Source organism: Myodes glareolus, chromosome 26 (genome assembly GCF_982192425.1).
Source record: "Myodes glareolus chromosome 26, mMyoGla1.1, whole genome shotgun sequence".
NCBI lineage: Eukaryota > Metazoa > Chordata > Mammalia > Rodentia > Cricetidae > Myodes > Myodes glareolus.
In genome coordinates, this window is record NC_142051.1 from 45,885,381 (window position 1) to 45,900,953 (window position 15,573).

At 41.5% G+C, this 15,573-nt stretch overlaps 1 non-coding gene across 1 annotated transcript; it reads right to left on the minus strand.

The window, feature by feature from the left end:
- Positions 1-4,434: 4,434 nt before the first annotated feature.
- Positions 4,435-4,541, minus strand: LOC125400884 (U6 spliceosomal RNA). The gene has a single exon (XR_007232122.1). It is a non-coding gene; the product is annotated as a U6 spliceosomal RNA (small nuclear RNA).
- Between the last annotated feature and the right edge of the window lie 11,032 nt (positions 4,542-15,573).

Sequence of the window (15,573 nt, forward strand, 5' to 3'; positions counted from 1 at the left end):
TTTTTGTGACCACCAGTCTCACAAATTCAGTTCAATTTGTCATGCACCTCTTCAAACCCCACCGTGCATGTTGCAGCCACCATGCATCTTCAAGTGCACTGCTCACACTCCCAGGTCCCCGTCACCATGTGTAGCTGCAGAGTCAGATGGGGCAGGTCTTGAGTCTTGTCTTGGGGGCATGGACAGGAGGAACCAAGGATTCCTGGCTTGGGATGATGTATAAGTGACCTGGGGAACCCATGCCATGTGACATCATAGCTGTAGTGGTTCTGCTCTGTCTAAGGCTGAGTGCTTAGTGCCTGAACTCATGGGTAGCATGTAGCAAGTGTTCAATAAATGCATCTAATTTACTATAAACACACACACATACATGCACACACAGATGCACATATATACATGCACGCATACATATATGCACACACACATACATACACCTACTCCTCTCTGGTACATCTCACATACTCTCATGGCATCTGCTGTGGTTTATTGTCATTCATCAGACATTGCACAGATATTCCCATTACATATACAGACAGAAGTCAAGCTTGAGTTCTCCCTCCCCTCTTGTTCCACAGAGGACACTGGTAGAGGATAAGGCGGATGAAGCAGGCTGTGAGGAAGGCTGTCTGTGACAGGACTGGATGGAAGGGTGCGCCAGCAGGGGTCAAAAGCCTGGAGTCTGATGCTAGCATGGATACTCCCTCTTTGGGGTCTTGGGCAGCATCCTGCCCTCTCTGGTCAAGGCCTGCAGCAAAGGAACACATCTCCTGACTTGGGACCCTCTTGGGCAGATGCTGCTGCACTCACAGGAAGACACAATTCCAGTTCTTGCCTACCTGAGGATGGAGGGAAGGCAGAGAACTTCAGGTCTACAATTATCTCAGCACAAAGGCAGAAGGATGGCAATAAACAGGCCACCTAGGACCACACAGCAGGAGGCCACATCAAGACAAACCAAAACAACAAAGAAAAATAGCTAATCTGTTATTGTGGTACAGGAACTTAGGTCTGTAACAGAAAACTCAAGATCATGTCATGATCCCACGTTGGTACTTGGAAGGGTATGCAAATGAGCCTGGGGGTAGGGCACCATGACTGGCTACCTGGAGTCCCTCAGAAGAAGGGACAGCATATCCCCAAGTTGTGAAGATGGCAGTTAGGACTTTTGGGGATGTGGGAACTTAGCCCGTTGAAAGTGTACATAGCCCTACCTGATTTCCCCTCATTCAGTAACAGATCTGCCAAAATGAGAGAGAGAGCCAAGCCACCTTTCTGCTGTGTGACAGTCCTAAAGGTCACAGCAGCCATAGGTGTCTCCCTCTTGGGCCCATTCTCCTTTCCTTCCTGACCTTCTGAGGTTTGCTTCCCACATCCCTGCACCCATTCTAAGCTCAATCCCGAGGCCATGCATGGCATCGTGTGTTCCCTAGCATCAGAAAAACCCTGCCCCAGGAGAGGAAATATTCAAGTGTAGGTCCCTCTGTGGCATGTTGTGACTGTGACAAAGGCCTGCTGAGTCCCATGGTTCACATGACAATGAGACAGGAAAGATGAGCCACTTCATGGACCTGAGCACTTACTTCAGAGTTCATAGGAACCCCAGCCCCACATCTCCTTAGCTGACAGTATTCCCTGAGTCAGAGGCTTCAGCTCTCTCATCCTACTGGCCTCTTGTGGGAGTGTGCATGTATGTGTGTGTGTGTGTACGTGTGTGATTCTGTGTACATGTGTATTTGCATGCACATATGTTTGTGTATATATGCATATCTGTGTGTGTGTGCAATCAACAGAGAATGCTACACTCCTCAAGTGCTCTCTCCTTGATGTTTGAGTTGCATTGCATTGGAACTCATCAAGGAGACTATGCTCCCTTGCTGGCCATTGCAGGGACCTCAGAGATAGATAGACCTGCACGGCGAGAAGAAAGATGCGAAGCCTGTGAGAGGGAATGAATCTCATTGCCATTTTCATAAGTTCCTCGACTCATGCCGTTTTCAAAATAAAATCTTTTTTTTTTTTTTTTTTCTGAAAAACCCGTGGTCGGAGATCCGCGCCTCCTCTGGGCTGGCGGGCAGGAAGGCGGCAGGGCGGCAGCGGCAGCGGCAGCAGCTGGAGCAAACAGCAGCAGCAGTGCTCTCCCTGGTCCTGAGCGGCTTCTTTCCCCTGGCCTTTAAGTACCGGGAAAGCAGACAAGCTTTCACAACCGCCGTCCAGAAGGCAGAGAGGCAAGAACTCCGACCGCCCTGCCCGAGGTCTCGAGTTCGAGTTCTGTGTGAGTGTGTGGCGCTGCTTACTGACGTCATGACGTCATGCATGCATAAATAGGAAAAAAAGTTTTGACAGCCCCCCCACCTTACAAAATTAAGTTTTCGAATAGGACCACCGTTTCCTGGGGCCCTGTGAATATGTGTGTGTGGTGAAGAGAAGCGTTTGCCTTCGCCCTAGGAACATGTTTTGCACGGACTCACCGCTCACTTGGATTCCCCTGGACGTGGAAGAGCACCCACAGCATCTCCCTGGAACACACACGGGAACCGCCTTCTTGGGTTCCCCTTGCTGTGTAGGGTGAGGAAAAGCGTCTGCCTGCAAAGAGACATGTCAGGACCATGAGATTTTGCACACTCACACACATGCACACACACGCACGCACACGCGCGCGCGCGTGCCAGGTAATGTGCATTTTGTCATAGAAACCCAGCTTTTGGCTTGCAACCTTCCCCCTAGAAAAAGCATTTCTCTTCCAAGGCCAAAGCTAGCTAGGTTGGCGGGAAACAGCCGACACCGGCAGGCAGGGACCCCGCCTGCCCCCTCTCTCTCCCTCCCGCCAACAATCGCTCCCTTGCTAGCTCGCTCATGGAGGGACGCGGGGAGACGGACGGACAGACAGACAGAAGCGGTTCCTCTTCTGGATCGGGAGGGAGAGAGATTCCCGGATCGGGGATCGCAGATGGCAGAGTTTATTTCTTTTCTTTTTTTTTTTAAGTAATTTTATTAAATTATAAAAGTTTCCATTTCCGCCCCTCTTCCCAACACCCTCCCACTCCCTCTCCTCCTCCCTCTTCGTCCCTTAGGGCAGTCAGGGTTTTCTGCCCTGTGGGAAGTTCAAGTTCCTCCCCCCTCCCTCCAGGTCCAGGAAGGTGAGTATCAAAACAGACTGGATCCCCAAAATTCAGTATATGCAGAGGAAACAAGTCCCAGTGTCATAGTCAATGGCTTTTCAGAAAGACTCCGGGCCAGCCACATTCAGAGAATCCGGCCACATTCAGAGAATCTGGTTAGATCACGTCCTCGCTCAGTCCCAATCCAACTGGCCTTGGTAAACTCTCATTAGATCCGTCCCCTTGTATCAGTGGGTGATAGCATCCCTCGCAGTCCTTATTTCCTTTTTCATTTTCTTCGTCCTTCTGCTCCTCATTTGGACCTTGAGGGGCTCAGTCCGGTGCTCCAATGTGGGTCTCCGTCTGTATCGCCATCCTTCGCCAGATGAAGGATCTATGGGGATAAGCAAAATATTCATCAGTATGGTTATGGGCCAAGGCCGGTTCAGGCACCCTCTCCTCTGTCCAGAGAACAATCTGGGGATCTCTCCTTGGACCTGGGATCCCATATATAATCAAGTCTCCTGTAAACCCTAAAATGACTCCCTTAGTTGAAATATATTCTTCCCTGATCCCATATTCATCCTTCCTCCCTCCCCCCCCATCCCGGTCCACCGAGCTTTCCCCATTCCTCCCCTGCTCCCTTCTCTCTAACCCTCTCCCCTTCCAACAACCCTCCCACCCCCCCCCCCATGCACCCGAGGTTACCTGGGACTCTTGTCTCTTTCCTACCTCCTGGCGGATAGCTAAATAATCTTCATCAGGTTCATCTTCTTATTTAGCTTCTCTAGGATCACGAATTATAGGCTCAAAGACCTTTAATTATGGTTAGAATCCACTTATGAGTGAATACATACCGTGTTCCTCTTTTTGGGTCTGGCTTACCTCACTCAGTAAAGCGTTTTCTATTTCCATCCATTTGCATGCAAAATTCAAGATGTCATTGTTTTTTACCGCTGAGTAAAACTAATGTGTATATGTTCCACACCTTTTTTAACCATTCTTCTATTGAGGGGCACCTAGGTTGTTTCCATGTTCTGGCTATTACAAATAGTGCTGCTATGAACATAGTTGAACAAATGCTTTTGTAGTATGTTAGGGAATCTCTAGGGTATATTCCCAAGAGTGGAATTGCTGGGTCCTGAGGGAGGTTGACTCCCAGTTTCCAGAGAAACCGCCACACTGATTTCCACAGTGGCTGCACAAGTTTGCATTCCCACCGACAATGGATGAGTGTTCCCCTCACCCCACATCCTCTCCAGCATAGGCTATCGTTGGTGTTTTTGACTTTAGCTATTCTGACAGGTGTAAGATGGTATCTCAAAGTGGTTTTGATAAAAATATGGAACGCTTCACGAATTTGCGTGTCATCCTTGCGCAGGGGCCATGCTAATCTACTCTGTATCGTTCCAATTTTAGTATATGTGCTGCCGAAGCGAGCACCAGAGTTTATTTCTTGATGTCTTGATTTCTCACAGACAACCCCTCCGCGGACTACAAACATGGCGGATGGCGGACTTGCGCTGGGACTCATGGGATATGTAGTCCCGAGCCGTTCCCGGACTCAAACACAAGCCCGCCTGAGTCTGCAGTCACCCTGATACTGAGGTTTTAGCTGGTGACCCGAGCTGATGCCTGATGGAGGGGCAGAGTCTCTTCCAACGCCCCGCCCTGCTCCCGATGTGTTCAGGCCTCTGCAGATATGAACCCCGACTCCATACTAACCCTGACCCCGCCCTAACCCTAACCTCGCCCTAACACTAATGAATATGCAAGAGGAGTCCCACCCTTTTCGTGACATAGTCATGCATATACAAATCCTAACCACACACCCAACCCTATGTATGAGTACATCATGGAAAGTGTGGGAATCTCCTTTCATATTCATTACGGTTAGGTCAGGGTCAGGGTTAGGGTGGGGTCAGTGTTGGGGGAGGGGTTATGATTTGCATATGCATGGCTATGTCACAAGAAGGGTGGGACTCACCTTGCATATTCATTAGGGTTAGGGCAGGGTCAGGGTTGGGGGTGTGGTTAGGATTTGCATATGCATGAATATGTCCCAAGAAAGGTGGGACTCTCCTTGCATAGTCATAAGGGTTAGGGCAGGGTTAGTGTTAGGGTGGGGTTAGGGTTGGGGTGGGGTTAGGATTTGCATATGCATGATAAAAAATTTATATTCAGTGAAATTTAAAGATCTTAAGAATGCAATCCATTGATTATTGACAAATTTATACACTGTTTTCCTGATATTTAAGAGAAGACATGTGTGGTTATCTTGTGTCCTTTCAGGTATACCACCTCCTCCTCACCCAACCGCAGTGGCTGTTCTAATTTCTATTGTCAGGTGTTAGTTTAGAATCTTGTTGTGTACTTAGAAATACTAGCATGGTGATTTCTCTCTTTATATTGGATCTCTTTCACTGATTTTAATGTCTTTGAAACTTATTTGTAGTATGGTTTACAATAATTTGTTATTTTCTTTATCGAGTGGTGTGCTACTACATGAATACATCACAGTAAATACAAGGTCTTTCATTGCTGGACATTGGGCATATTTCTAACACATAGGACAAAGAAGGGTTGGTGAAAATACACGCTATAAAGTAGTCCCACCCTAGCTCAGAATTGAGTATAATAAATGGTGCTTTATTTAGGGGTAACCTTGCAGATTATAGTTCTTTGCATGAGTGGAGAATAGGAACTGAATAGAGCAACCTAGAGAGAAAGAGAGAGAGGGCACACAAGCTTTACAACTGCATTTATAGTGTAAAAGACCATGCTCAAGTGGGCTTATATCTTAAAGGCTATTGACTGAAAGAGTTCCAACAGCACCTCCCCCTTTTGTTTAAATAAGAGAGTTCTAAGCCTGATACAAAATTATACACAATAAGAACAAATACCAAGTAAAAAATTAGAATTACAACAAGCATAGATAATATCAAGCAAGAAACATATACTAAATATTTCAATAATTATCCTATCTTAAGGAGTCTAAGTCTTGTGTTAGAAATGGATTGGCCAAGTCATGAGAGCAAAGTAACTACAACTATCTAGTCTTCAACCCTGTCAAAGGCCCAAGAAGGGAAATAATATTATTTGAGTAAACAGAAAATACTATCAAGCAACTTCCAAAATGTGCAATAAATCACAGAGACAACTGACTACCTGGGCAATCACCCAAAGCCTCATTTGCAATGTTGGAGCAACCAGCTTTGGCTAAGGCCTAGAGTAACTGACAGACAATTTTCAGAGGCAGGAAATATTTCAGAACCGTCTTACTCTGTCTTGGCAAGGTTTGGCAGTCTTTTTTCTTATATCCTGCTTGTCCTGTTTAGACACCATGAGTATTGTCAGTGGTCAGTGGCAGTTCTTTGCCCAAAGGCCAGTTTTGCCAAGAAGAAAGCAAGCTTCAAGTGGAGTGTCTTCAGTGCCCAACATTCCCTCAGGAATAGATTGGAGATGCCAGGAGTAATTGTGTCTCACGTCAACAGAACCCTAAGTTATTTAAGTGCCATTTTCTACAGATCTTTGAAGAGACTAAAGATTACCTATCCTTGCAGAATACAGTCTCTATATATCTAAAGAAACTGATTAGTCTAACTAAAAGTGTGACAAACTTGGATTACTATTGACTTGTAATTCTTGATACCTATATAACTTAAAGATTAAGACTTTATATTAGAATATTAAACAATCTTTAAACAACTGTGAAGTAAATGATGACAATGACCTCAAAATGTGAACAATGTATAAGTATTTTAATCAGAGATAGATATATATAGTGCAATATGATAAATATATATTAAAACTGTATCAATATTAAAAATGTTTTAAGCAGAAGTAGAAGCGTATATGCATACAATATGACAAAATAACTTTGCCTAGGTGTACAAATGTTATAAACAGAAATAGGAGCATATTCAATATAATAAATATTACTTGAATTTGTATCAATATATAAGAATCTATACCAATATAAATTGTCTATAGGAGCTCACAAGTATTTACTTTATTACTCACTATTATTATTAGTGTAAGTAAGCTCACACTAATCTACCTACTATCCCATTCAAATTCCCTTTTTTCAAAGAGATTCTTGATTCAACATAATATCCACTCCAACCCCCTATCCTATACTAGTTACAATACACCACTAATTGATATCAATAACCCTGATGACAAATTTTGTTGGGAGAAGGAATGCCATCTTCTACAATGCTTCCAGCTATTTTTTTCCTATGGAATCATGTAAAAATATAAAGATGGTGAAACTTCAAGATTCCTCTCCGGTATAATTGCAAGTAGTCTCTGGGTAGTCAATAGGGTTTTTCTTAAGATCTTATTTGAAGTTCTAAAAGTAGTGCTATCGGTATCATGATGTCACATCAAAAAGGTGTAATCAATGTTGTGGGGCCTCATCTTCTTAGAAACTTAAAAGAGTACTACAGGAAAATTCATTGTTCATTGTGGAAAAGTTAAGCATTATTCATATAGACATAAATTCAATGGAAGGTATGATAGAGAAAATAGTCATGGAAAGAGGTAAAATTTTTCCTAAATTCTTTCTTTTTTCACTCCCATACCAGATGGCTCCTGATATGAGACAGAAATTCTGAATTTTTTTAAGAACATGCTTGGATTTAGAGAAGGACAGCCACTGTCCAACTCCAAAGCCAGCTTTGATTTTTGAGTAGAGATATGTAAATGTTCAGGTAATGAAATTTTATCCTGTAAATAACATCCTCATAAGTCATATTTCTCTTTGCTCAGCGATATTTTCTGGATAGTTATCTTTTCCTCTTTAGACAGCTAAATGTCCAGGATCTCTGGACTTTTTCAAGATGATTATTTTCCTAAAAAAACAAAAACAGAACCCTGCCTGAACCCTATGGTGTTTTCCCTATCATCTGTATAATTGTGACCCAATAATTTGTTTAAACAAAACCTTAGATGGTGACACAAAACACCACTGAGAACACAATTCCCAAAATCAACAAGATGATAACTACAACTAACACACATTTAAATAATAATTTTAAATATTCCCTTAATTAGTGTTTTATTACTATGAAGAAATATTACAACTAAGATAACTTTTATAAAAGATAGCTTTTAATTTGGGAGATTGCCTAAAGGTTTAGGGAGTAGTCCATGGTCATCATGGCAGAAAGCAGAAAAGCATGACAAAGAGGCAATAGCTGAGAGATTTACATTGTGATGTATAGGGAGGCTGTTAGTTCATTTTCTAACAAACCTGACTCAAAATAATCACTGAGAAACTATATTATTTGCAATACTGTTTGGCCACCAGCTTAAGCATATTTCTAACTAGCTCTTACATCATAAATTAACCCATTTATAATAATCTGTGTATCACATGGCTGTGACTTACCAGCAAGGTTCTAGTGTGTCTATCTCCTGAGTGTGGCTATATGACTTCTCCCAGACTCCGCCGATTCTCTCTCTCTCTCTCTCTCTCTCTCTCTCTCTCTCTCTCTCTCTCTCTCTCTCTCTCCCTCTCTTCCAGACTAGCTATATTCTGTTAATTCATTGGCTGAAATGATTTTTTAACCAGTTTCTTTATTAATCAATTAAAGCAACACATACACAGAAGGACATTCCACACCACATGATTTGTAGGCAGCAGACAGAGGGGAGAGAGAAAGAGAGAGGGAGAGAGAGGGAGAGAGAGAGAGAGAGAGAGAGAGAGAGAGAGAGAGAGAGAGAGAGACTGGGCATGGTGTTGGCTTTTGAAATCTCAAAGCCCACTCCCAGTGACACACCTCCTCCAACACAGCCACACCTCTTAATCCTTCTCAAACAGTTCTCTTGGTGACTAAACATTCAAATGTATGAACCTTTAGGGAAAATTCTCATTCAAACATCACAAAAATTAGTGACTTCAATTCTCTAATAAAAAGACAGTCTGGATGAATCAAGAAACAAAATTCATTAATCTGTTGCTTACAAGAAATATATCTTTGGGGTCACTCTGCAGGGGTGGATCTCTCGTCTCCTATCCCATCCCAGCTTTCACCCAGAAACCCCTTCCTTTATTCCTCCCTTCCTCCTGGGGCCATAAAATCCCTCAGCTCAGCCACCTTGCACCCGGGGACTGGGCTGTAAGTGCAACCCGGCAGGAGGGAGTTCTTGTGCTTCAATAGCCTGCCTGAGGAAAGGTAGGCATTCTGTCAGTGAGGTCCCTGCCCAACAAGGGAACTTGACCCGGTACCAAAAGATCCAATAGAGAGCATTTGAAGGAAGAGATGGCAGAAGCCAAGACAAGAATTCCTCCAACAATCTGAAAAACAACATGAAAACACCAGATCCCAGCGACCCTACAACAGAAGGACTTGAACACCCTAACCCAGAAGAAGTGGAAAAAAGTGCCATTATGAAAGCAATGGAGTCCCTTAAACAGGATATGAATAACTCCCTTAAATAAATGGATGAGAAGTAAAACAAAAAGTTTGAAGAAATGAGTAAATCCATAAATGATACCCTAGGAAACCAAGAAAAAACAATCAAACAGGTAATGGAAACAGTTCAAGAATTAAAAACTGAAATGGAGGCAATGAAGAAAACACAAACTGAGGGCTGGATGAATATGGAAAATGAAGGTAAATGAACAGAGACTACAGAATCAAGATAACCAATAGAATACAAGAGATAGAAGAAAGAATCTCAGATTACGAAGACGCGATAGAGAAAATAAAAGCGCTGATCAAAGAAAATAGCAAATCCAACAAATTCTCATCACAAAACATTCAAGAATTCTGGGACACAATAAAAAAACCAAATCTAAGAATAATAGGGGTAGAAGAAGGAAAAGAATTGCAGATCAAAGGCCCAGAAAATATATTCAACAAAATTATAGAAGAAAACTTTCCCAACCAAAAGAACGATATTCCTATGTAGGTTCAAGAAGCATTCCAAACACCGAATAGACTAGATCAAAAAAAAAAACCATCCCCTTGCCATATAATAATCAAAACACAAAATGTACACATTAAAGAAAGAAAATTAAGAGCTGCAAAGGATAAAGGTCAAGTAACTTATAAAGGTAAACCTATCAGACTTACACTGGACTTCTCTATGGAAACCATGAAAGTCAGAAGGTCCTGGATAGAGGTACTGCAGAAACTAAGAGACCATGGATGCAAGCCCAGACTACTATATCCAGCCAAGCTATCATTCATTATCAATGGAGAAAACAAAATATTCCAGAATAAAAACAAATTTAAACAATACATAGCCAGAAATCCAGCCTTACAGAAAGTAATAGAAGGAAAATCGCAACCCAAGGAATCTAACATTGCCAATACTGCCTACGATAACTCAGATATCTAGCGACCCTTCACAAGCACAACTCAAAGAAGGGAAACACACAAACTCTACTACACATACACACACAAAATAACCGGAGTCAACAGCCACTGGTCATTAATATCACTTAATATTAATGAACTCAACTCACCTATAAAAGGCATGGATTAAGAGACTGGATACGAAAACAGGATCCAACATTCTGTTGTTTACAAGAAACACACCTCAACCACAAAGACAGACATCTACTCAGAGTAAAGGGTTGGGAAAAGGTTTTCCAAGCAAACGGACCTAAGAAACAAGCGGGTGTGGCCATTCTAATTTCCAACAAAACTAATTACATACAAAAATTAAACAGAAGAGATGGAGACAGATATTTTTTATCCATAACAGAAACAATTCCTCAGGAAGAAGTCTCAGTCCGGAATATTGATGCCCCTAATATAAAAGCACCCATTTATGTAAAAGAAAAACTTCTAGAACACAAGGCAGTCATCAAACCACACACACTAAAAGTAGGAAAGTTTAACACACCTTTCTCAATAATGGACAGGTCAATCAGACAGAAACCTAACAGAGAAATAAGAGAATTAATAGAGGTAATGAATCAAAAGAACTTAACAGACATCTATAGAACATTCCTCCCAAATAGGAAAGAATATACCTTCTTCTCTGCAGCTCATGGAATCTTCTCGAAAGTTGACCACATACTCAGTAACAAAGCAAACTTCCACAGATACAAAAAAATATTAGTAACCACCTGTGTCATGTTGGATCACCATGGAATAAAGTTAGAATTCAACAAAAATTCTAACCCCAGAAAGCCTACAAACTCATGGAAGCTGAACAGTCAACTACTGAATCACCCCTGGGTCAAGGAAGAAATAAAGAAAGAAATTAAAGTCTTCCTTGAATTTAATGAAAATAAAGACACAACATACTCAAATCTATGGGACACAATGAAAGCAGTGGTAAGAGGAAATTTCATAGCACTAAGTGCCCAATTAAAGAAAACAGAGAAAGCATACATTGGAGACTTAACAGCACAACTGAAAGCCCTGGAAAAAAAAGAAGCAGACTCACCCAGAAGGAGTAGAAGACTAGAAATAATCAAACTGAGGGCTGAAATCAACAAAATAGAAACACAGAAATCAATCCAAAGAATCAATGAAACAAAGAGTTGGTTCTTGAAAAAAATCCCTAGCCAAACTAATCAAATGGCAGAGAGAGAACACGCAAATTAATAAGATCACAAATGTAAAGGGGGATATAACCACAGACACAGAGGAAATTCAGAGAATCATTAGATCTGACTACAAAAGCTTATATGCCACAAAGTTGAAAAATGTACAAGAAATGGACTTGTTTTTAGATAAGTACCATTTACCAAAGATAAATCAAGACCAGGTGAACAATCTAAATAGACCTGTTAGTAGTGAAGAAATAGAAGCTGTTATCAAAAACCTCCCTACAAAAAAAGCCTAGGACCAGATGGTTTCAATGCAGATTTCTAACAGAACTTCCCAGAAGAACTAATACCTATACTCCTTAATGTATTTCACAATATAGAAACAGAACAGTCATTGCCAAATTCTTTTTATGAAGCTACAGTTACCCTGATACCAAAACCACACAAAGACACAACCAAGAGAGTGAATTACAGGACAATCTCACTCGTGATCATCGATGCAAAAATTCTCAACAAAATAATGGCAAACCGAATCCAAGAACACATTAGAAAAATTATCCATTATGATCAAGCAGGCTTCATCCTAGACATGCAGAGCTGGTTCAACATATGCAAATCTATCAATGTAATACATCATATAAATAAACTGAAAGAAAAAACCATATGATCATTTCATTAGATGCTGAAAAAGCATTTGACAAAATTCAACACCCCTTTATGATAAAGGTGTTGGAGAGATTGGGGATACAAGGATCATTCCTAAATATAATAAAAGCCATTTACAGCAAGCCGACAGCTAACATCAAACTGAATGGAGAGAAACTCAAAGCCATTCCACTAAAATCAGGAAACGACAAGGCTGTCCACTCTCTCCATACCTCTTCAATATAGTGCTTGAAGTTCTAGCAATAGCAATAAGACAACATAAGGGCATCAAGAGGATTTGAATTGGAAAGGAAGAAGTTAAACTCTCATTATTTGCAGACGATATGATAGTATACATGAGCAACCCCAAAAACTCTACCAAAGAACTCCTACAGCTGATAAACACCTTTAGTAATGTGGCAGGATACAAGATAAACTCCAAAAAATCAGTTGCCCACCTATACACAAAGGATAAAGAAGCAGGGAGGGAAATCAGAGAAACTTCACCTTTCACGATAGCCACAAATAGCATAAAATATCTTGGGATAACTCTGAAGAAGGAAGTGAAAGACCTATTTGACAATAACTTTAAGTCTTTGAAGAAAGAAATTGAGGAGGATACCAAAAAATGGAAAGATCTCCCTTGCTCTTGGTTTGGGAGGATCAACATAGTAAAAATGGCAATTCTACCAAGAGCAATCTATAGATTCAATACAATCCCCATCAAAATCCCATCAAACTTCTTCACAGACCTTGAGAGAATAATAATTAATTTTATATGGAAAAACAAAAATCCCAGGATAGCCAAAACAATCTTATATAATAAAGGAACTTCTGGAGGTATAACCATCCCTGACTTCAAACTCTATTACACAGCTACAGTACTGAAAACAGCTTGGTACTGGCATAAGAACAGAGAAGTTGACCTATGGAATCGAATAGAAGACCCAGATATTAACCCACAAACCTATGAACACTTGATTTTCGACAAGGGGGCTAAAGGTATGCAATGAAAGAAAGAAAGCATCTTTAACAAATGGTGCTGGCATAACTGGATGTCAACCTGTAGAAGAATGAAAGTAGATCCATATCTATCACCATGCACAAAACTCAAGTCCAAATGGATTAAAGACCTCAACATTAATCTGACCACTTTGAACCAGATAGAAGACAACGTGGGAAGTAGTCTACAAGACATAGGCACAGGAGACTACTTCCTAGGTAGAACCCCAGTAGCACAGACAATAAAAGAATCAATGAATAAATGTGACCTCCTGAAACTGAGAAGCTTCTGTAAAGCAAAGGACACTGTCAGTAAGACAAAAAGGCTTCCTTCGGACTGGGAGAAGATCTTCACCAACCCCTCATCAGATAAAGGCCTGATCTCCAAAATATACAAAGAACTCAAGAAACTAGACACTAAAACTCTAACACAATTAAAAAATGGGGTGCTGATCTGAACAGAGAATTCTCAACAGTAGTACTTTGAATGGCCAAAAGACACTTAAGGTCATGCTCAACATCCTTAGCGATCAGGGAAATGCAAATCAAAACAACTATGAGATACCATTTTACACCTGTCAGATTAGCTAAAGTCAAAAACACCAATGATAGCCTATGCTGGAGAGGATGTGGAGAGAGGGGAACTCTCATCCATTGTTGGTGGGAATGCAAACTTGTGCAGCCACTGTGGAAATCAGTGTGGCAATTTCTCAGGAAACTGGGAGTCAACCTCCCTCAGGACCCAGCAATTCCACTCTTGGGAATATACCCAAGAGATGCCCTATCATACCACAAAAGCATTTGTTCAACTATGTTCATAGCAGCACTATTTGTAATAGCCAGAACATGGAAACAACCTAGGTGCCCCTCAATGGAAGAATGGTTAATAAAGGTGTGGAACATATATACATTAGAGTTTTACTCAGTGGTAAAAACAATGACATCTTGAATTTTGCATGCAAATGGATGGACATAGAAAACGCTTTACTGAGTGGGGTAAGCCAGACCCAAAAAGAGGAATATGGTATGTATTCACTCATAAGTGGATTCTAGCCATAATTAAAGGTCTTTGAGCCTATTATTCAAGATCCTAGAGAAGCTAAATAAGAAGAAAATAATGTAGTTATCCTCCTGGAGATAGGAAATAGACAAGAGTACCAGGTAACCTTGGGTGCATGGTGGGATGGGAGGGTTGTTGGAAGGGGAGAGGGTTAGAGAGTAGGGAGTAGGGGAGGAATGGGGAAAGCTCGGGGGACTGGGATGGGGGGGAGGGAGGAAGGATGGATATGGGATCAGGGAAGAATATATCTCAACTAAGGGAGTAATTTTAGGGTTTACAAGAGACTTGATTATAAATGGGATCCCAGGTCCAAGGAGAGAACCCCTGATTGTTCTCTGGACTGAGGAGAGGGTGCCTGAACCGGCCTTGGCCCATAACCATACTGATGAATATTTTGCATATCACCATAGAACCTTCATCTTGCGATGGATGGAGATAGAGACAGAGACCCACATTGGAACACTGGACTTAATTCCCTCGGTCCAAATGAGAAACAGAAGGAAAGAGAACATGAGCAAAGAAGGCAAGACCAGAGGGAACCTTCATCCGACGATGGATAGCGATACAGACGGAGACCCACATTGGAGCACTTGACTGAGCCCCCAAGGTCCAAATGAGAAGCAGAAGGAGGAAGAACATGAAAAAGGAAATCAGGATCACGAGGGGTGCGATCACCCACTGATACAAGGGGACTGATCTAATGAGAGTTCACCATGGCCAGTTGGACTGGGATTGAACGAGCACGTGATCCAACCAGATTCTCTGAATGTGGCCGGATTCTCTGAATGTGGCTGGCCCAAAGTCTTTCTGAAAAGCCATTGACAATGACACTGGGACATGTTTCCTCTGCATATACTGGATTTTTGGGATCCAGTCTGTTTTGATACTCACCTTCCTGGACCTGGAGGGATGGGGGAGGAACTTAAACTTCCCACAGGACAGGAAACCCTGACTGCTCTTAGGGATGGAGAGGGAGGAGGAGAGGGAGTGGGGGGAGTGGGAGGGTGTTGGGAAGTGGGGCGGAAATGGAAACTTTTATAATTTAATAAACTTTGGAAAAAAATAAAAAAAAATAAAAAATAAAAAAAGAAGTTGAGGAAAAGAAACTAAAGAATAGAAGAAATCGATAAATTCCTTAAAGAAATAAAAAAACAAGAAAAACAATAAAACAGATGAAGTAAACAGTTCAATACTTGAAAAGTGAAATAAAAGCAGTAAAAAAAAAAACACAAACCAAGGGAGTTCTGGAA